Here is a 23,493-nt window from a genome sequence, read left to right on the forward strand (position 1 = left end):
CCACAGGGGTTTGTTATGTCATGTATAACAATAAGCGAAATCAAGTTGGTTACTTATTCCTTATTCCTTATTCCCGATTCAATAAGGAATAAGTAACCAGTTACCGATTCAATAAGGAATAAGTAACCAGTTACTTATTCCCGATTCAAATATTTTCACATACATTTTAATACTTATTCCTTATTTACACGTTTTTTTTTTAAATTTTCTTATTCATTATTCCCAATTCAGTTTGTAATTGGTTACCAATTAGTTAATGCGATGAAATCTTTTTAGAGCATGCAGTGGTGTAATTCTGACCTGATTGGAGAGTGCTATATAAACCTAAATATAGACAGATCACTGACTATATGTAGGAATCGTTTAGGATATTGATAGGAATGCGTGTGTTTTGTAATTTGATATAGGATTAATTAGTTGTGTTAGGCATTTGGGTCGTGTCTTGTGTTGCATAGCGTTAAGTATTAGTATTCGGGTTCGAAAAGCTTACTAATAACTCAAGTAAAACAGAAACCACAAAAGAAACCTATACCAGTGTGAACTTTGAGATTTCTCGTGTGTGGTCGTCATGTCCTTACAGGAGAATTATGTGGAGTATTTACGAGTTTAAGAAGCCTTCAGTTGACTTGAATATTGTTTTGAAGTCCTTGGAACTGGGGAACTTAGCATACTTGTAACCGATTTCCAGAAAGTGGGGTTATAAAGGGGAATGGAGGGCAGGTAAAGCACATGACGCAAGAAGATGATATCTTACTTATACAGTTTGGTCGTTAAGTATCACCTTCAAAGATAGTTGACGAGGACCCTTCATGAGATGTTATCTCTAGAAACTAGTGTAGTAACGAAAGAAGTTCTGAGAAATTTCGTTGAGCCGATTTCGTGAAATCAGCTGGATAACGGAGGTCTCGTACTACACATACCGTAAGATTATAACATAGACCCTTCTTTGACATTTTATCTCTAGGGGATAGAGATCCGTCCACAAAAAAAATGTCGTAACGAATTTCGTAGAGAGGAAACAGCATACTAAGGGACGCCCTATGGGTATCTGGTATTAACCCACCCCCACCCCCGAAAACCCCCAAGAAAAACAACAACACGCAAATATTAATATACTGCATCGATAGTTTGTGCTAATTGAACACCTGCTAAGAGGATTTTGATTTCAACGTTTCCTGCATATTATCTAAATAGGTACACGTTCTAAAAGTTTTTTATATTTATAAAAATTCGTCGAGACGACTTTGAGAAATCTACTGCTAGATGAAAGTCGAGTAAGACACATGAGTAGTATATGGGGACGATTCAGCGACAAGGGGACTTTAATGTTAAAATAGTGAGTTTGCCGTTTGGCGACAATGGGAATTTAACATGGGGAGCGCAGGATAGGCATTATATCGACAAGGGGAATTTAACATGGGGAATACAGGAGTGGCATTATAGCGACAAGGGGAATTTAACATGGGGAGCACATGATATGCATTGTAGCGACAAGGGAATTTTAGTGTTAAAATAAGGGGCTTGTCTTATAGCGACAATGAAAATTTAACATGGGAAAATTTTGAATGCCTTATACCGACAAAGAGAATTGAACATGGGAATATATGGTGGGCCTGTAGAGCGACAAGGGGAATTGAACATGGGAATATATGGTGGGTCTATATAGCGACAAGGGAAATTTAACATGGTGAGTCTGTATAGTGTTATGGAACAGGAGAGATTTATAGAACACAACAGACATATAAAAAAAAGAAATGTTGGCGTGAAAGGAAATCTCTTTTCGAGGCATTGGAGTGGCCCTGAAAAGGGCCTTTGGTTTTATGTTAACATACCATACGTTAACATAGAGGGCACTGCTTAGGTCTCCTTCTCGTCCTTAAACTATGTCTTACTTCGGGACCGTAGATCATTACTCTTTTTAAACAACCTTGTCTTTCTACGTAGATTCTTCTTTTCCACACACAGGCATCCGTCATCTTTACAATAGTCCACGTAGATCGGATGTACATGGGTAAGTCCGTTCTAAACATCATTGAAGATACAAGAGTAGAGGATTCCACGTCGGTCCACATCTTGGTGACGAGAACAGGTGAAGATATGCAGGAACTGCGAGTATTTATAGGGAGAGGGAGGATCGAAACGGATTGAGCTGAGTGACCAATCCAAACACGCGTTACAAAATTCAGTCAACATTCGTCCAATCGGAAAAGAGCAGTCCGTGACGTCACATTCCCTATATAGAGTCAATCCATGCGACACAGTGAGCATAAACATGACGGAAACTCAGAAGAAAATGAATTGGGATGCACCGACCGTGGAGACTACCCAAGTGAACCCGGACTTACTTCCAGAAGAGGTGAATTGGGATTTTGTGGATTTTCTTTCGCAAGAATTTGTTCCTGAACCAGTACCTTCGTCACCTTCTCCTTCTTTACCACACGTGGTGAATTATAAACAGAGACAGAAAGAAGAATTGGAGAAATTTATTCAACAGCAAAAGGAAGCGGAACAAGCTTTTCTCCTGCAACAGCAAGAAGAAGAGGTAAGAAAGAAAGAACAAGAAGAAGCATCCAAGAAACAAGAGGGGGAAAGTCAAACCGGGACGGTACTGTTAGACATTTTAGCAGAGTTAAGAAGTCTGAAACAAATGTATCAGACTTCTTTATTACGACCGAAGAGAAAAAGACCTTCCCGAGCTAAACAATCCAAGCCTGTGACAACACCTACCATACCAGACTTAATAATTTCTACCAAATCATCATCATCGACAGTACGCAGTCCAGAAGTAGGCCTTGGCCGTGATAAAGACTTAAGACAGTTAAAGTTGATTGCTTCCTAAGTTTGTTTTTTAAAACTCACCAAGACACAAAGGCCCTTTTCAGGGCCACCCATATCTCTCGAAAGGAGATAGTATTTCAATAGCCAACATCAATTAAAACTCAAATATCCCTTTCTTAACCCCTATAGTACGTGTGAATGATTGAGTGCGCGAGTGTATATTCTTATTCTAAAAATCAAAACCAAGAGACACTTACGTTTTATAGACTGTTTATTCTGGTACAAATTATACAATCTAATTCACAACACCACATAGCACTTTAAAAAGTTCTTAGGCTTCTTATTTTTCTTTCTTCACTCTCTTTTTTTTAAAAATATCTTCACTTTCACAGCTTTTCCTCCTCTTCATTCTTACTTTCTTCCCTTCTTCTTTTTGTCTCCTGTTTCTTTTTCTTCACCTGTCTGCTTTCTTCCTTTTCTTCCTCTTCAATACTCCCCTCTTCTTCTCGCTCCTGTTGTTTCTTAGGGCAATCTGGAGACCAATTCCTTTTTCTTGACAATGATAACAGGTATCTTGACTTTTGTCTCTTTTAACCCTTGGTTTTTTTTGACGGTCTGGACACTCTGAAGACCAATGCCCTTTCTTCTGACAGATATAGCAAGTATCTTGACTTTTATCTCGAAAGGAGGGTGAGTAGTCCGTCGGCTGGTCTGAAGAAAATTGTCTGATGACCCCTCGCAAAGCTCTGATGAAAAGTTCGATCTGTCTAGTCTCGTCCATGTTCTGCTCGGTTTGAGAGTGAAATGAATAGTGGAAGGACAAGACGCACACCCTTTATATACGCTGGTCTGTCATGGATATAAAGTAACCCATGGTGTTTAAACTTTAGTCATTTGAATTTTTGCAGTCAAGATGAAACGATTCAATTCAATAGAGAAGAAAGGAGGAGAAGAACGTAAGAGACAGAAACGTGATCTATCGCCTAGTACCCATGCTGAAGTCTTGGCACAAATTTATGCCAGTCATTTTGAAGAGGACATGAGTGAACCAGAATCCAAAACCCAGAGAATCTGCACCTAGCCCAAGTTCACCACCCTTAGTCAACCCTGAAAAGTACTATCACATTTGAGAGACGGAAAAGCGAACCTCAACAAAATTTAGAACCACGGCTTACAAATACACGGTGAAATTTAAAGATTTCAAGTCCGACGTACCACTGGAGAAAGCAGAAGAATTCATCACCGAGATGTGGGATTCTTTGCTCACCACAGTGAAGCGACAATGTCACCCCAAAGAAGACGATCGCTTGAGACTTTCCATACAACACGACGGCTTGAAATCCCCTGTTTGGATCGAGTTTAGTAGTCCTGCAAAATTGACCCCTTCCAAAGTCATGGACAAGATTGAACACGTGCAACAATCCAATGACAAGTTTGACATCACCGATGGAAAAGCCACACTGGACATGACACAAGTCTCTCCTCCTCAAGGGACCGGACAACGCAAAAAGGTGTTATTGGTGAACAACCTTCGCAGCACCAGAAAGAGTCTTGTCCAAATTCACAACCCTCAAGACCACATTTGTTTTGCCAGGGCTATTGTGGTGGGACGAACCTATAACAACAAGAACGACACTGCAGAATGGAAAAGAGCCTGGAAAACTATTCAAAAATCTAAATGCTCAGGATGTTTGGCCTTTCAACCCTGTCTGGACGAAGGACAAGAACGAGTGCATTGCCCTACTTGTCAGTGCACTTTTGTCAGTCCAGTCTGTTACCAACAACATCTGAAGACACAAGGTTCACAGCAGAAACGAACCTGTGAAAGACGAATATTCTTTCCATGTGCGTTTGTCTGAATACTGCAACTTTGAAAATCGTTTTCAATCTTTCAAAGGAAAATGGCCTAAGTATCTGGGAGGACCAACCCCCGAAGAATTAGCCAGAGCCGGATTTGTCTACTTGGGCGAATGGGGATAAAGTCAAGTGCTTCAGTTGCGATGTGTCACTTCACCACTGGGAACCGCAAGATTCAGCTTAACTGGAACATGCTCGATGGTCTCCCAGTTGTCACTATTTACCTTTAGTAGGACAATATCAGTAATCCCTGAATGGATACTTTACAAGAGAACATTCGTGCTTTGCCTGTGGAGTTGAGAGAACGCATTTACCGAGAACTGGTCAAAATACAAGTGAAACGTAAAGAACAGTTGCATCCGTTACGTCACCGGTGTTTGAATCATTGGTACCTGAATGCTATAAAAGGACTGATTCATCAGAAAGTGTTTCATTGGTCAGACCTTCATAAGCTACCCCTTGGTTTTAAATAGGACTGACTTGTTATTTATGATTCTATTTCTTACAATGTAAACATACTGCACCGAATTCCAGAAGAAGAGTTAAAGAGTTACCAACTTCTTTTACGCAACGTCAACTTAGTGAAAGAGGAAACTGCTGAACGAACTGTGATCTGTAGGTTAGTAATTGAACCTTTTAGATTCGCTACTGAAGTAAAACCATGTCTGTGTAGACATTACATTTCTTGTGACAGACAAAAGAGGATTTAGTATGACCTATTCATGGATACTTTAGAAGAGAACATTCGTGGCTTGCCCGTGGAGTTGAGAGAACGGATGTACCGAGCACTGGCAAAAATTCAAGTGAAACGTAAAGAACAATTGCATTCATTACGTCACCAGATGTTTAACCACTGGTACCTAAATGCTATAAGAGAACAGATTCGTCAGAAATTGTTTCGGTGGTCAGACATTGTTCAACACTTTGAGGTCGCAAACGATCGACATGTTCATGTTTTTCGTTACTTCAAGATAGACCTACTGCAACGAATTGAGGAAGAAAAGTCGAAGAATTACAAACATCTTTTATGTAACATCTGTTTAGAGAAAGAGGAAACTTCTGAACGAACTGTAGAACGAATTTTGGAGTGTAGGTTAGCACATGGAGTATTTGGATTCCCTACTGGAAAACACAGACAGATGTTTGTAATCACCCAGACTGTAGGATTGAGTTTCCAATCCCCTCTCATGTACTCAAGTGATCCGGGTCAGGCAGGTGGTATGTGTTTACAAACTCATTTGCAATGTCACTCTGGCAAAATATGATATCTGAAAGTTCATCCAGGTTAATTAGTCAGCAGTCATTTAACAAGATTTTATCGATAATACTGCCATATTTCATACAAATGCACTGCGTAGTTTAATCTTGCAGTTAGATTCAACATGATTCAACATGATCTTGTTCATCGGAAATTACAACACGAGTAGACGAGCCCCCCCCCCCCCCCCACCACCACCGAAAAAAACAACAACCCCACAATGGATTATAACAGAGAGAAAACGAATATCTCTAGGCAGAAAGTACATTTATTGCATCCGAAAAAAGTATAAATACAGGCTGCCATGCCAAGGCTTTTATCACATGTGATTGAACAGATTCCGTGGAAGGAACTCAATGACCATATTCAAACCATGGATCATTACCATCAATTATTTCAAGAACTGTTTCCGTTCAATCTGGGTCGACAAGTGGTGTGTGTCTTAGTGACTTGTTTTCTTGGATTTGGTTTACCAGCCGATTCCTTGTGGACTCTTTACGAACAGTACTTACCACCCAAATGGCCTTAAATGGTCTCGAAAGACTCATTTTGCTCAAAGCCTTGCGTTTTTATCTGGATACTTCTCTACGAGAAAAAACGATTCGTCAACTTTTAGCTACTGAAGATGTGTATGACGATGTGTGTGTAGCTTGTGACTTACACCCCCACTGGACAGATGTACGTACCTGGAAAAAAGGGGGTTTTGGGGCTTGGACCCAAGAAGTGGCCCAGTATGCTCGAGAGTTGTGATCCTTCCTTTCAACGTCCAAAGAAAAATAGTCACTTTTCAACCTGTGTTAGTGACAGTACCAGAAGAAGAACTCGTCACTCAGAACAGGACTGTCGTGTACATTCCTGAAAGGCCCTTTCGGGAGGACACTTCTTTGACCTTACCCCCTGTTGAACTGGTCAGAACATTAACCAAAACATATTGTACAGAAATTTGTTTCTTTTCCACGTTGATCGTTTTCATGTGCCTTTCATCGTTGTACTTAATCCTTTGGCTTTTATGTATTTTTGTCTTTCGTGTTCATGTTTAAAACATTCAGTAAACGTGTCCTGAAAAAAAGTATAAAAACTCTTGTCTTGTCTGTTTTCGTGCCACAAGTGACATTCCTGACACTATGGCTACCTCTGCTCCCTCTTCCTCGACTGTGAAAGTCATCGACAAACACTTAGATTGTGCCAGTTTGGAGGCTTTGTGTCTTCGCCATCCCTTTAACATACTCAATGATGGACCTAGCGGTTCAGGCAAAACCGAATTTGTCAAACATAAACATCATTTGATCGATCGTCCACGTCAACGCATCGTGTGGTGTTACAAAGTGTGGCAATCGGAGTACAGCCTCTTGCGAGAAAGTCAAGGCGATTCCATCGTATTTGTGGGAGGCATTCCTAAAGAAGACGATGCAATCGTGTCTGACTCCCGTCAAACCCATTTGGTCATTTTCGACATGTTAGGAGAAGACGAAGAAGAAATTAAACTTTGGTTTACACGCAAAGGGCATCATCGTAATGCCAGTGTCATTTACATCACTCAAAATTTGTTTCAACAAAGTAAAGCCCATCGAACCATCAGTCTCAATGCACATTACGTGGTCTTGTTTAAAAGCCCTCGAGAGGGACAGATATACAACTTATCTGTACAGTCCCGAAAGATACGCTGGGTTTTACGAACCCCAAAATTAGCCCACGGCTAACAAATTACATGTACGGAGACATTCCGTCATCAGTACACTTTGTTTCAGCTTCACAGTTGCTACAGACTCTGGACACTTGGAACACTTCGAAACACTCGGAACACTCCGAACATTATACACTCCGGACATTATACACTTCGGACACCCCGGACATTAGACAATCCGGACACCCAGGACATTAGACACTCCGGTCACTCCAGACACAGACACTCCGGTCACTCCAGACACAGACACTCCGGTCACTCCAGACACAGACACTCTGGCCACAGACACAGACACAGACACTTCAGTCACAGACGTTCCAGTCACAGACAGCTGAAAATATATCCAATACAGTATACTATACATGACACGGGCATAATAACGTAATGACGTTATACACGGTAAGTTATATAGATTACATTATCAGCACAATAATGACAAGTTAAAAAATAAACCTAATCTTGCTCGATAAAAATCCTACTATATTAAACAGTTTTTTTGAGAAAATGTAGCTTTTCATTACTAATATAAATCCCTTGCTAAGTAGAAAACGAGAATAGAAATATGTGCATTATACTTCGTAAACCAAAGCTACATAGCAAAGATTAAAAAATAAACGTGGTAGTACAGTAGTTATAGCTTATAAACTAGAAATTAATAAACTTACATACCTCTACAGCTGAAGATGTGCAAGTTTTTGAAGCAGACTACCGGCTGACAAGACTATTTCGTATTGTAAAGAAACTTAGGTATGGTGAAATATTTATACACAAACATAGTCTGTGCATTATATGCATTGGTTCGTCCCATCGATAGTACTTCGCACCTGCGGCATGGGATCAACCGAACTCACTATTTCGAAATACGACACAATATACATAAATCATCCTCGGGTAACGTTGTAACAAAAAACGAAACCCGAGTACATGTATTCAATAAATAAAATAATTTAATTCCGTGACAATACCTCCCCTCTAAAAAAAGTGGTATCACTTTTAGAAAAATCACGGAATGTGAACATAAACAATTGTTAAAACTTCCAATTTGAATACTGAACGAAAATGATCTGCTAATTACACCCTACTTAAAAATCAGCACCCACATTTTCCGATCCTTGAATCACTTCGATCCGGAAACTATACGATTGCAAAGACAACGCCCAACGCACCAATCTTGCATTGGTGACCTTTGCTTTGTTCAATTATAAGAGCGACTGATGGTCCGTTTGTAAGGTAAACTCTCTCGCGAAAAGGTACGTATGGAATTTTCCTATCCCCTATACTAAGGCTAGGCACTCCATCTCAATCACGGAATAGTTTTTCTCCCTAGGGAGCAATTTCCTACTTGCATAAGCAATGGGTTATTTCATCCCCTCTTGCTTCTGTAGTAAAACAGCCCCAAGACCCGTATCGGACGCATCAGTCCTCAGCACAAAAGTTTTGTTCAATTCTGGTAACTTTAAGATTGGTACACTTACCAGTTTCTGTTTTAGAGCATTAAATGCTTTTTCCTGGGACACACCACAGGGAACTTTATTCGGTTGCCCTGTCTTAATCAAGTCGGTTAATGGGCTGGCAATAGCCGCAAAATTGGGGACACATTTCCTGTAAAACCCAGTCAAACATAGGAAAGATCGTACTTGTTTTTTAGTTTCTGGTCTAGGTGCATCTTTGATTGCTCCTATTTTATCTGGGCGAGGTTTCAACTGACCGAATCCACTCACGAGATGTTCCAAACTCTCTATGCTGAAATACCCTATACTACATTTGGTGGGCTTGGCTTTAAGATTTGCAGTGTGAAGTCTATCGAACAGATCCCGTAATACCTTAACATGTTTATCCATGGGTATGTGTATAAACAAAGATATCATCTACAAAACTGTCGACGTTTTCCATACCGTTTAACAGTTTGCGCATGAGACGAATGCATGACGCACCGGCGTTGACTAAACCGAAAGGCATATCTTTAAATTGATAAAGACCTTTCGGATTCGCGAATGCCGTTAACTCGCGGACATTTCAGCGATTGGTATCTGACAATATCCCTTGGTAAGGTCTAATTTGGGAATGTATTTATGACCTGCCAAGTTCGAAAATAAACTTTCCATATCTGGCATTTGTTCTCTGTCGAACACGGTGATTTTGTTCTATTGCCGAAAATCAATGCAGAAGTGGTTCTTCCCGTCTTTCTTTCTGATTAACACAACGGGGACGAGTACGGGGAACTGGAAGGTTCTATCACTTCCTTGTCTAACATTTTCCCCACTTCTTCGCTGATTGTCTCCCGCGCATTAAAGGGTATTGGATATTCTTTAATCCTGATTGGCTCAGAGGTATTCAACTTGATCTCGTGTTGAATCAATCCAGTATGGCCCGGTTTGTCCGTAAACACGTCAGGGTACTGGGACAAAACCTCCAATATCTGTGTATGCTGACCCACTGATAAATTCTGGCATACATTGATCTGGTCAATACCTTCTTTCCCTACGTCAACGGGGTATTCAAGGGGTATTTCTGTACTGGAGACGATTCCGATTCGTCACACGACTTATCCTTTATCACCGCTATGCATCCTACATTCAAGACCCCTTTATTTATTATTTGTCTAGGTCTTTCTAGGTAGAACTTAAGCATATTGGCGTGAAATATATTGGACTTACCCTCCACGTCAATGATTTAGTCCATTTCGCCTTTCACCTGTTTGACTTCGTATTGCCCTTTCCATTGGAATATCAGCTTATTTTCATTTGTTGGGAGAAGCACGAACACTTGATTGCCTACATCAAACGTTTTACTCCGCGTTCCTCGGTTGTAGTACTTCGCGTACCTACGATTAGATTTCGCGAGTTTGTCTTGCGTCATTCGACATGTACTCTCTAATCGTTCGCGCAAATCTACTCCGTATTGGTAATTAGTCTTGACTTCTTCGTCCGCGACTTCGTTTGATCACAGTTCGAGTAAAATGCGCATAGGACCACGAACTGTCCTTCCGTACAATAGTTCAAACGCGGAGAATCCAAAGCTTTTATGAGGAACCTCACGATACGCGAACAGAATTGCGTTCAGATACCTACCCCAATCCTTAGGTCTTTCAGCATACATACTACTACTAATAATAAGAACTTTGTATAGCGCCTAATCTTTACACAGCGCTTTACAACATTAGACAACACATACAAGATAAAAAAACATATATAATGATAAGATTACGAACACAAACACCATGAAATTAAAAAACATAGAAGAAACAAAAACATGCTGAGTTTATTTAAGGTAGGAAACATTATTAGGTCTTTAAGTTTATTCCGTCGTAACAGTTGCTTCAACGTCCCGTTCAATTTCTCTACCAACCCATTGCACAATGGGTGGTAGGGTGTCGTGCGCAACTGTTTAAGGCACAACAACCTTCTAATTTATGCCATAAGATCTGAGGTGTATTGAGCTCCACAATCCGTAAGAACCTCTTCGGGCACCCGGACCCTGCTGAACATGTCATCAAGCGCTTCGGATACACGTTCGGTTTCAATCGATGGCAAAGCTATGGCTTCGGGGTATCTGGTAGCGCAATCTACCAGCGTCAACATGTGTCAGTTATTCCGATCTGTATGTGGACAGATAGGTCCCACAATGTCAACGGCCACTCTTTTAAACGGAGTATATATCAATGGCATTTGACCTAACGGTACTCTAGTTACACTGCCCTTAGAGACAGTTTTCTGACAAACTTCGCACAAGCGACAGAACCGCTCTACGTCGCTATTGACACCAGGCCAATAAAATTCTCTTAGTACCCTCTCTGTTGTTTTCTTCATGCCTAAATGACCCTCCATACTCGACTCCTGCGTGACCTCGAGTATATGCGACCTGGATTTATGGGGGACCACTAGTTGCAAGAACTTCCTATCAAGTGTAGAGTATTCCCTATACATTAAACCTTTTCGAGTAAGGAATTTAGAGGAACGCCTGTTCTTACACTTCCTCACGGTACCCGATAATGCTTTCTTTGCGTTTGCACGTAGAGACGCGTCACAGTTTTGCTCATTCTGAAATCTTGGCGTCAGATATCTGTAATGGCTTCCGGTAATTTTAATTTACGTAAAGGTTTATTATCTTCCTTTACCTGAGCCCTAGCTTACAAAGCTTGGATGATCGGGAATCGGAAGTCTGACAGGTCGGGATCCTTGTACATTGCCAATCGTAAGTTAATAGATCAGAATGGCTACGCACAACGCTTCCACGTTTTCTCTCTCTCTCTCTCTCTCTCTCTCTCATATTGTATCTGCATTTGTTCTTTCTTGTAACTGCATTTATCCTTCTTTCTCTTTTTCCTGCTTATATTGTACTTTAATTCTAATTCCTTCACTTTTATTTCATAGTCTGATACAAACTTACTGATCAAAAGCAAAGCATTTTTATCCAAACAAATTCTTTTCCGCCAAAAGCTGAACCAAAATGTTTCTTATTTCTTGTTTCGTTAAGGAAGCCTTTACCTCAGAAATATCGTATTTTCTGGAAAGTTGAATCAATTCATCTTTTTTAAAAGATCTTATTGTTTCGGGGTAGGATTTGACAGAAAGATTTCCACTTTTGTTGACGTTGTAGAAAATGTTGGTCGATTTCACTAAGACTTCAAAAACATAGGGAATTCAAATTAAAAAGACAACAACGTTTTCTAAAATATCTTAGCCAAATTTCAAAATCCCGGATGAGCCCACAATTCTTATGTTACATGTTTAGGCTCGAATAAACAGCATCGCAAGAAAGAATGAAAACAGCAAACTTTGAAAAATTTAATAAAATAATTTATTTCTCTGGGAAAATGCTGTAAAAATAAAAGAATAAGAACTTACGGTTTTAAAAATCAAATCCAAAAAACAAACTCCAAGTATAATCCACGAATAAAAGTTTAGAAGTCGTAATAATAAAATGTTTTGATGATTTCAAGTTCGAGTCCCGACGAAGAATCCAAGAAGGAAGGCGATAATAGTACTTTTACGAAATGTCTTATTTCAAGAATTCTGTATGAGCACAGCAATTATTTCCATAGAAATGAATTAATCTTTTAGAATCCAAATAATCTGAAAAAAATTAACATATAATTTAAAAAACTGGCTACAACAGAAGGATACGACTTGACATCAAGCGTTTTTAAGCCCAGACAGTGAGATCGATCTCTAAACATCACTATTTAATCTAAGTAATCCGCAATTTTGGAAATTTCTAATTGCAAAATAGAGGATAACGTGATCATGTTTATATATAAAATATCACGTAGCCCCTGTATCCTTATTACTCCGAGAATAAAAGTTGTTTACTTCACTAAAAGCTATTTACAAGTCGAGTGTCATATATCCAAAACAGCCACGATCTCAACCTTATTATTCCCACAATACAAATAAATAAAAAATAACTTATTCGCTTGACTATTACTAATTTTGAATTAAGGTCGAGAAACAGGTCAGCTTTATGTTTACAAAAATGAAGAGTCAAGGGCAAACTATTTTCTGGAAAAAGAATATTTCCTACTAAACGAAACTACATTATACTGACATATCACATTAAAAATTAAAAAGATTTTAAAGCTGACAAATAAATAAATAAGATATAAATTAAGTCAAATATAAACAACAGTGCTCCAATAGTGGGAAAATGTTAACGAAAACTAGTCAAGCCGATTCCGAGAAACGTTTGGCTGTATAACGGATTTGGGTACACTGCCTGCCATAAGAAAATTATATTTTAAGTATACAGTTGGGACAGTACGATCACTCTTTGAAGAGTTTTTAAAGGGAACCTTCCTTACGATTTTACCTCTGTTGGATAGAGGCGACCTAAGAAGGACGTCCTGAAGAATTTCGTCGATAAGAATCAGCGAAATTAGCGGCTTCCTATGGTTATTGGGTATGAAAACTTACGCACAATGTGGACAGATTCGTTAAATATTTGTAACATTTAAACCCCTTCTAAAAGGAATTTGATTTCAACGCATCTTCAGCTGGATTTAACCCGGTATCGTTTCCAACATGAGGAAAAGTTTTTAAAAATTCGACAGCCGATTTTGAGATTTTCTCGGCTAGCAAAAGAAGATAGATAGATAGATAGATAGATAGAGAGATAGATAGATAGAGGATTTTGGTTTCGGTGTCTGTTGGACAGTATCTAGTTAGGGACCCATTATAACAGTAGAAAATATTTAAATGAGAATTTTCGAGCTGATTAAGATAAATAAGGAGCTCATTGTTGTTGTTGGGATCCGTTAGTCTCGAGAGACGATGGAACTGCACCCATGAGAGATGTCCCGGTTGGTGGTTGTGCAGCGTCTGATGTGGCTAAGTAGTCCGATGTGGGAGTGGCAGTCAATGCTGCACTTGCTGCACTTGAAGGTTGCGTCTGGTGTTGGTTGGAGCGGCTTCTTCTTCCTCTGTAATCGTCTTTCATCAGCTAGCAAGCATTGCTTGTCCTCTCCGGCTTTCAGACCAGTGATCAGAGCATGTCGCCAGCTTGATCTGTCTAGAGTAAGCTCTTCCCAGATATTGAAATCGATTTCAAGGGCTTTCGTGTCATGCTTACAGACATCCTTGAAGCGGAGACGTGGCAGTCCAATCGACCTTTTGCTAGAGGCGAGTTCCGAATAAAGAATGTCTTTGGGGATCCGTCCGTCATCCATCCGACGTACATGCCCAGCCATCTGATGCGGCGTTGGCAGAGGAGTTTGATCATGCTGAGAATCTTGGCACGCTGGAGCACCTCGTTGTTTGTTACTTGATCGCTCCAGGTGATCCCGAGTATGCGTTATGAGGCATCGCATGTGAAAGACGCTCAGTCTTTTCTCTTGTGAGGCGTACAGAGTCCAGGTTTCACTGGCGTACATGAGAGTGCTTAGCACGCATGCACAGAACACGGTGATCTTAGTGTTCTTGGTCAACATGCTGTTGTTCCACACTCTCTGCGACAACCTGGAGCGAGAGGCTGTTGGTGATGGTAGAGCCGAGGTACATGAACTGACTCACCACCTCAAGTTCGTAGTTGTTCATGATGATGCTTGGGGGATCAGCGTCCTGAACCATCACGTTTGTTTTCTTTAGGCTTATGGTTAACCCAAACTCATCACATGCTTTAGCAAAGCGGGCCACCAGGCGCTGAAGCTCAGCTTCTGTGTGGGTGGCTAGAGCAGCATCGTCTAATAAGAGTATGTCCCTGATGGTTACTTCACGCACTTTGCTCTTTGTCTTCACTCGTGCAAGGTTTGAACAGTCTGCCGTGTGATCGTGTGCGCAGGTAAATCCCTTCTGTGGACGTCCCAAAGGCGTGCTTGAGCAGGACTGCGAAGAAGATGCCGAAGAGCGTGGGGGCAGGTACACATCCCTGTTTAACTCCACTGCGGATGTCAAAGGGGTCGGATGTTGAGCCATCGTACTGCACTGTGCCTTTCATGTCATCGTGGAAGGACTGGATCATGCTTGGCAAATTTGGAGGGCAACCAAGTTTCGCCAGGATTGTGAAGAATCCGTCTATAAAGGCCAGGAAGAGGGGTCTGTGTTGTTCTCTGCATTTTTCCTGCAGTTGCCTGATAGAGAAGATCATGCAGATTGTGGACCTCTCTGCGCGAAACCCGCAATGCGACTCTGGGTAAACTCTGTCAGCAAGCGTCTGCAGTTTGTTCAGGATGACGCGTGCGAAAACCTTACCCACCATGCTGAAAAGTGACATGCCCCCGTAGTTGTTGAAGTCGCTTCTGTCGCCCTTGTACTTGTACAGGGTTATGATGTTAGCGTCTCAAAAGTCCTGAGGCACTGCATCTTTGTCCCAGCACTGGCAGTGGAGGTCGTGCAGGTGTGTAAGCAGCACGCTACATCCACACTTGATGAGTTCTGCTGTCCTTCCTTCCCTGGGGATTTACCTAGGGACAGTTTCTCTAAGGCCTTCTTTAGTTCGTCTACAGTAGGTTTCTCGTCCAGTTCGGCCATGAGAGGGACCTTTTGAATAGCGTTGAGGGCATTCTTGGTCACGTGGTTCTCTTTGGAGTATAGTTCGGAGTAGTAATCTTACCAAAGATGTGGCTGTGCTGTATACATTCTGTCTGATGTGATCCCATCTTTATTTGGCACTGCCGTCTGGGGGTTCTGAGTCAAACGTGTTGGAAAGAGCATAGGTGAATTCCTCAGCCTATTCTGGATTTGATGTCTTGCTCAGATCAATGCTTGGTTGACCCAAATGCCTAGAGCGGTGGATCTTCTTTTGGCTGAACCTTCATTTTGCAGCACACCAGGGAGTGGACGGTGTCGCAGTCAGCACTATGGAAGGTACGGGCAAAAAGCACACCCTTCATAGCTGACCGTCTTGTAACGATCAAGTCCAGCTGGTGCCAGTGTTAAGACCGGGGATGCCTCCAAGACACTTTGTGCTGTGGCCTCGTCCGAAAGAATGAATTGGTGATGCTCAGTTTGTGAGACGAGCATATCTCTAGAAGGCGCTGCCCTTTCTCAGTCATCTTCCCAACGCCAAACTGGCCAAGACAGGAGGGCCATGAGTCATGATCGGTACCCACCCTAGCATTAAAGTCGCCCTGCAAAATCAAGGTCTCTTCCTTGGGAATTTTGTCGATGAGCGATAAAACTCATCCTTGGTATCTGTGCACGATCTTAGTGTGGGAGCGTAAGCGCTGATCAGGTTGACAGGCCCATTTGTGGTGTGGAGGCGGAGGGATAGCAGTCTTCCATTTCCTTGTTGGCAGGGTTCTATCATCCACAGCAGAAGGTTCCTGACAGCGAATCCAACACCAAACTCTCTGGCTTCATCTGCGCTCTTTTCTCTGTGGTACCCATAATCTGGTAGTCGTGTCTACTGTAGTGAGGCAATGTCGACCTGGAGCCTTGCAAGTTCGTCGTTGATGACTGAAGTCTTACGAACATCACTGATTGTCTGGAGATCATCTGAAAGTCTTCTGTTTTATTTTTATTTTGTTATTTCTTGGTGCAGTAGTTGCAGTCCGCTTGTTCACTTTCTCGCGTACCTTAAGCCTTACGCACCCAGCAAGGCAGGCGAACTGTGGCGGGAGGGCACCTTATTGGCTGGGGCTGCCCAGTTTGAGGCGGGCTGTAGCTGTCCAGTAAAACACGTTGGTCTCTCCCACCGTCAGAAGCAACGACTGGCGTCTGGCTCTAGGCAAATCGAGCGGTGACTTATAAACGGTAAACTGCTGATTCCGGTCTTGTGTCGACGCTGTGGAGCGAAGTTGAAGTGTCCTATGTAGGACGCAAGCCTGGGCAGGGTGATATGGAGAATGAGCTGTTGCCCATGCAGCTGACCCCCCCCCCGCCCCCTTCTCCATGCAGCGGATGAATCCAAGGGAGAGGACAAGCCTTAGGGACTCCGTCTCCTGATTTTCTGTTGGGGTTACTCCATTAGCCTTTCACATGAGAGGGTATAGTCGCAAGGCAGCGAAGGTTTGAAATCGGAGTTTACCTTCTCCTAAGGTTAAAGAACCCCATCTGCCCGAAGCATCTGGTTTTGAGGCGCTAGAAGCTAGCCTGTCATCCCTTCTCCAATCAGTTTAAACAGGTTCCGCCACTCGTGAAGGCCTGGAGCTGGATATGGTTGCCAGAGGCTCTATCAGATGCAAGCCATTGGGAGATTTCCAAGGGAAGTGGGTGCTTATTTCCCACATCCGCCCCCGGCTATGACAACCCTTCAAACCCAATGAGATCATTATACGATCGTTATAACGATGACCAATAGGATATTGCCTCTTCTATCCTAATCTAGATCCTACGGTTCCCGCCTAAATGACCCCGTGATCGATCTTTCTTTTGAAAGATTGTACATATGGATATGTTTGTCTCCTACAAGATATATTAACTGCATTAATCGAGAACAAAGTGATTACTGGGAAAGTCGTTATGGATACCCACATTAGTGAAGTGTTACAGCCCTTTAGCAGATTTTAGTAACACTTTTCAAAAAAGGTGTCTGATTAAATTAAATATATATATATATATATATATATATATATATATATATATATATATATATATATATACCTCTTTACAGAGTTTTACATTGGCTATTTTTGAGTCTTTATGTCTGGTAATATGTAGAAACCACGAAATAAATCTTGACGAAGTGAGAGGAATCACTGAAATGGGGGGGGGGTATTTCTGGGTATCGGATATGAAAAAAACGTTATATGGCTGTCGATTGTATCGATATTGTGTAGCTACAGATACTGTACTGCGATAAGTTTCATATCAGCGCCTCTTGGAGAATTCTGTCTTTGGATCTGCTCCATCACTTGATAAATTTATTGAAAATTTATGGGGCCGATTTCTAGAGATATGGATTTCAATATATGTTATGTATAACAAAGAACAAATGGAGATCACAACTTCAGTCCTTCTTTTGCGGTGGAGAACTAAATACTATTTCTCAATCTGCCGCCGCAAAAATGATTTGATGTCCACCCATGACACATACATGCATGTGATGCTACAAAAAGAAATTTTGAAGTCCTCATCCTCTAACATATGGAGAAACTCGCAACCTAGAACATTGGCCATGGATATTCGAATACGGGTGTCCAACATAGCAAAGTTCCTTGCTGTCTTAAATCACAAAGAATTCGGTATCTTTTTCGATACCCAAATTTGCTTGCCTCACGTCATTGGCTACCTCTGCCAGGGCGGCGGTGACCGCGTGCAATTAGCTACCATCATGTCCGCCACTAGGCGCCTTAACTGGTGTGACCCTAAAGTCCATCAACCTCCTGGGGCCACGGCGAGAACCATCACCAGCTTTAAACGGCTCATCTGCCATGCTGAAGCGTACAAAGGTCGGCACTGTCAACCTTGGCAACTCGCAAAATTGCGTGACATAAAGGATGGTTTTGGATCGAAGGAATAGTCGCGTACCATCGCCTTGCCCGCGATGTCGGTTACTACACACTATTCAGAAAAGTCTGAAGGGCCGATAAGAATAGCAAATGCGCTCCATAACGACCTGAAGTCAGGTGCGATCATGACGACGGATTTGATTCTGCGAGGTTGTTTATTGAAACAGGTCAGATTAAGGAATGTAGGCCATTCCGGTGGACAGCTTCAACGCCACGAGCGATAAACACAACGACCTCCTAAGAGCATTGGCGAACATAAACCAGTACGTGATTAAAGTCGAGCTACTGAATTGCAAAACCAATGACCACGTTATATACATGAATGACATCATGTGTTAACTATGACCCGCAATTGACCAAAATTATTAAACGTAGATTTATTCAACAAAGCAGTACAATAACGGGACACAATGGCACACATGTATATAATCTTACGGCATGTGATCTGATCGACTTCCTTTATTTAGTCGCAAATTTCTCGAAATCGGCTCGACGAATTTTCTTTAAATTTTTTCTGCTGTTAGATAGGGGTCCTATTTCAAAACAGTATAAGCAGCATCGAAACCAATGTCCTGGAAGTAAGGTTTCCGTGAGTACAAACTATTGATGCCGTTTATGAACATTTGCGTGTTTTTCATAGCCGGTAACCCCTATGGCGCCCCTTATTTTGCTGTTTCGTCTGCACGAAATTCGTCAGGACTTTCTTCATAGCTGGACTCTATCTTCTAGAGATAAAATAATCCATGGAGGACTCATGTGAAGACTTATAAAGAGGGGACTAATGGCTCACATGTATATAATCTTACGGCATGTGATCTGCTCGACTTCCTTTATTTAGTCGCAAATTTCTCGAAATCGGCTCGACGAATTTTCTTTCAATTTTTTCTGCTGTTAGGTAGGGGTCCTATTTCAAAACAGTATAAGCGGCATCGAAATCAAAATCCTGGAAGTAATGTTTCCATGAGTACAAACTATTGATACCGCTTATTAACATTTGCGTGTTTTTCATAGACGGTAACCCCTATGGCGCCCCTTATTTTGCTGTTTCGTCTGCACGAAATTCGTCAGGACTTTCTTCATAGGTGGACTATATCTTCTAGAGATAAAATAATCCATGGAGGACTCATGTGAAGACTTATAAAGAGGGGACTAATGGCTCACATATATATAATCTTACGGCATGTGATCTGCTCGACTTCCTTTATTTAGTCGCAAATTTCTCGAAATCGGCTCGACGACTTTTCTTTAAATTTTTTTCTGCTGTTAGATAGGGGTCCTATTTCAAAACGGTATAAGCGGCATCGAAATGAAAATCCTGGAAGTAAGGTTTCTATGAGTACAAACTATTGATACCGTTTATTAACATTTGCGTGTTTTTCATAGCCGGTAACCCCTATGGCGCCCCTTATTTTGCTGTTTCGTCTGCACGAAATTCGTCAGGACTTTCTTCATAGCTGGACTCTATCCTCTAGAGATAAAATAATCCATGGAGGACTCATGTGAAGACTTATAAAGAGGGGACTAATGGCTCACATGTACATAATCTTACGGCATGTGATCTGCTCGACTTCCTTTATTTAGTCGCAAATTTCTCGAAATCGGCTCGACGAATTTTCTTTCAATTTTTTCTGCTGTTAGATAGGGGTCCTATTTCAAAACAGTATAAGCGGCATCGAAACCAAATCCTGGAAGTAAGGTTTCCATGAGAGAAACTATTGATACCGTTTATTAACATTTGCGTGTTTTTCATAGCCGGTAACCCCTATGGCGCCCCTTATTTTGCTGTTTCGTCTGCACGAAATTCGTCAGGACTTTCTTCATAGGTGGACTCTATCTTCTAGAGATAAAATAATCCATGGAGGACTCATGTGAAGACTTATAAAGAGGGGACTAATGGCTCACATGTACATAATCTTACGGCATGTGATCTGCTCGACTTCCTTTATTTAGTCGCAAATTTCTCGAAATCGGCTCGACGAATTTTCTTCAAATTTCTTCTGCTGTTAGATAGGGGTCCTATTTCAAAACGGTATAAGCGGCATCGAAACCAGAATCCTGCAAGTAAGGCGTCCATGAGTACAAACTATTGATACCGTTTATTAACATTTGCGTGTTTTTCATAGCCGGTAACCCCTATGGCGCCCCTTATTTTGCTGTTTCGTCTGCACGAAATTCGCCAGGACTTTCTTCATAGGTGGACTCTATCTTCTAGAGATAAAATAATCCATGGAGGACTCATGTGAAGACTTATAAAGAGGGGACTAATGGCTCACATGTATATAATCTTCCGGCAAGTGATCTGCTCGACTTCCTTTATTTAGTTGCAAATTTCTCGAAATCGGCTCGACGAATTTTCTTTAAATTTTTTCTGCTGTTAGATAAGGGTCCTATTTCAAAAGAGTATAAGCGGCATTGAAATCAAAATCCTGCAAGTAAGGTTTCCATGAGTACAAACTATTGATACCGTTTATTAACATTTGCGTGTTTTTCATAGCCGGTAACCCCTATGGCGCCCCTTATTTTGCTGTTTCGTCTGCACGAAATTCGTCAGGACTTTCTTCATAGGTGGACTCTATCTTCTAGAGATAAAATAATCCATGGAAGACTCATGTGAAGACTTATAAAGAGGGGACTAATGGCTCACATGTATATAATCTTACGGCATGTGATCTGCTCGACTTCCTTTATTTAGTCGCAAATTTCTCGAAATCGGCTCGACGAATTTTCTTTAAATTTTTTCTGCTGTTAGATAGGGGTCCTATTTCAAAACAGTATAAGCGGCATCGAAACCAAAATCCTGGAAGTAAGGTTTCCATGAGTACAAACTATTGATACCGTTTATTAACATTTGCGTGTTTTTCATAGCCGGTAACCCCTATGGCGCCCCTTATTTTGCTGTTTCGTCTGCACGAAATTCGTCAGGACTTTCTTCATAGCTGGACTCTATCTTCTAGAGATAAAATAATCCATGGAGGACTCATGTGAAGACTTATAAAGAGGGGACTAATGGCTCACATGTATATAATCTTACGGCATGTGATCTGCTCGACTTCCTTTATTTAGTCGCAAATTTCTCGAAATCGGCTCGACGAATTTTCTTTAAATTTTTTCTGCTGTTAGATAGGGGTCCTATTTCAAAACAGTATAAGCGGCATCGAAATCAAAATCCTGGAGGTAATGTTTCCATGAGTACAAACTGTTGATACCGTTTATTAACATTTGCGTGTTTTTCATAGCCGTTAACCCCTATGGCGCCCCTTATTTTCCTGTTTCATCTGCACGAAATTCGTCAGGACTTTCTTCATAGGTGGACTCTATCTTCTAGAGATAAAATAATCCATGGAGGACTCATGTGAAGACTTATAAAGAGGGGACTAATGGCTCACATGTATATAATCTTACGGCATATTATCTGCTCGACTTCCTTTATTTAGTCGCAAATTTCTCGAAATAGGCTCGACGAATTTTCTTTAAATTTTTTCTGCTGTTAGATAGGTGTCCTATTTCAAAACAGTATAAGCGGCATCGAAACCAAAGTCCTGGAAGTAAGGTTTCCATGAGTACAAACTATTGATACCGTTTATTAACATTTGCGTGTTTTTCATAGCCGGTAACCCCTATGGCGCCCCTTATTTTGCTGTTTCGTCTGCACGAAATTCGTCAGGACTTTCTTCGTAGCTGGACTCTATCTTCTAGAGATAAAATAATCCATGGAGAACTCATGTGAAGACTTATAAAGAGGGGACTAATGGCTCACATGTACATAATCTTACGGCATGTGATCTGCTCGACTTCCTTTATTTAGTCGCAAATTTCTCGAAATCGGCTCGACGAATTTTCTTCAAATTTCTTCTGCTGTTAGATAGGGGTCCTATTTCAAAACGGTATAAGCGGCATCGAAACCAGAATCCCGCAAGTAAGGTTTCCATGAGTACAAACTATTGATACCGTTTATTAACATTTGCGTGTTTTTCATAGCCGGTAACCCCTATGGCGCCCCTTATTTTGCTGTTTCGTCTGCACGAAATTCGCCAGGACTTTCTTCATAGGTGGACTCTATCTTCTAGAGATAAAATAATCCATGGAGGACTCATGTGAAGACTTATAAAGAGGGGACTAATGGCTCACATGTATATAATCTTCCGGCAAGTGATCTGCTCGACTTCCTTTATTTAGTTGCAAATTTCTCGAAATCGGCTCGACGAATTTTCTTCAAATTTTTTCTGCTGTTAGATAAGGGTCCTATTTCAAAAGAGTATAAGCGGCATTGAAATCAAAATCCTGGAAGTAAGGTTTCCATGAGTACAAACTATTGATACCGTTTATTAACATTTGCGTGTTTTTCATAGCCGGTAACCCCTATGGCGCCCCTTATTTTGCTGTTTCGTCTGCACGAAATTCGTCAGGACTTTCTTCATAGCTGGACTCTATCTTCTAGAGAGAAAATAATCCATGGAGGAATCATGTGAAGACTTATAAAGAGGGGACTAATGGCTCACATGTACATAATCTTACGGCATGTGATCTGCTCGACTTCCTTTATTTAGTAGCAAATTTCTCGAAATCGGCTCGACGAATTTTCTTCAAATTTTTTCTGCTGTTAGATAGGGGTCCTTTTTCAAAACAGTATAAGTGGCATCGAAATCAGAATCCAGGAAGTAAGGTTTCCATGAGTACAAACTATTGATACCGTTTATTAACATTTGCGTGTTTTTCATTGCCGGTAACCCCTATGGCGCCCCTTATTTTGCTGTTTCGTCTGCACGAAATTCGTCAGGACTTTCTTCATAGGTGGACTCTATCTTCTAGAGATAAAATAATCCATGGAAGACTCATGTGAAGACTTATAAAGAGGGGACTAATGGCTCACATGTATATAATCTTACGGCATATGATCTGCTCGACTTCCTTTATTTAGTCGCAAATTTCTCGAAATCGGCTCGACGAATTTTCTTCAAATTTTTTCTGCTGTTCGATAGGGGTCCTATTTCAAAACAGTATAAGCGGCATCGAAATCAAACTCCTAGAAGT

Source organism: Sinohyriopsis cumingii, unplaced genomic scaffold (genome assembly GCF_028554795.1).
Source record: "Sinohyriopsis cumingii isolate HCF-2022 unplaced genomic scaffold, ASM2855479v2 utg000360l, whole genome shotgun sequence".
Classification (NCBI taxonomy): Eukaryota; Metazoa; Mollusca; class Bivalvia; order Unionida; family Unionidae; genus Sinohyriopsis; species Sinohyriopsis cumingii.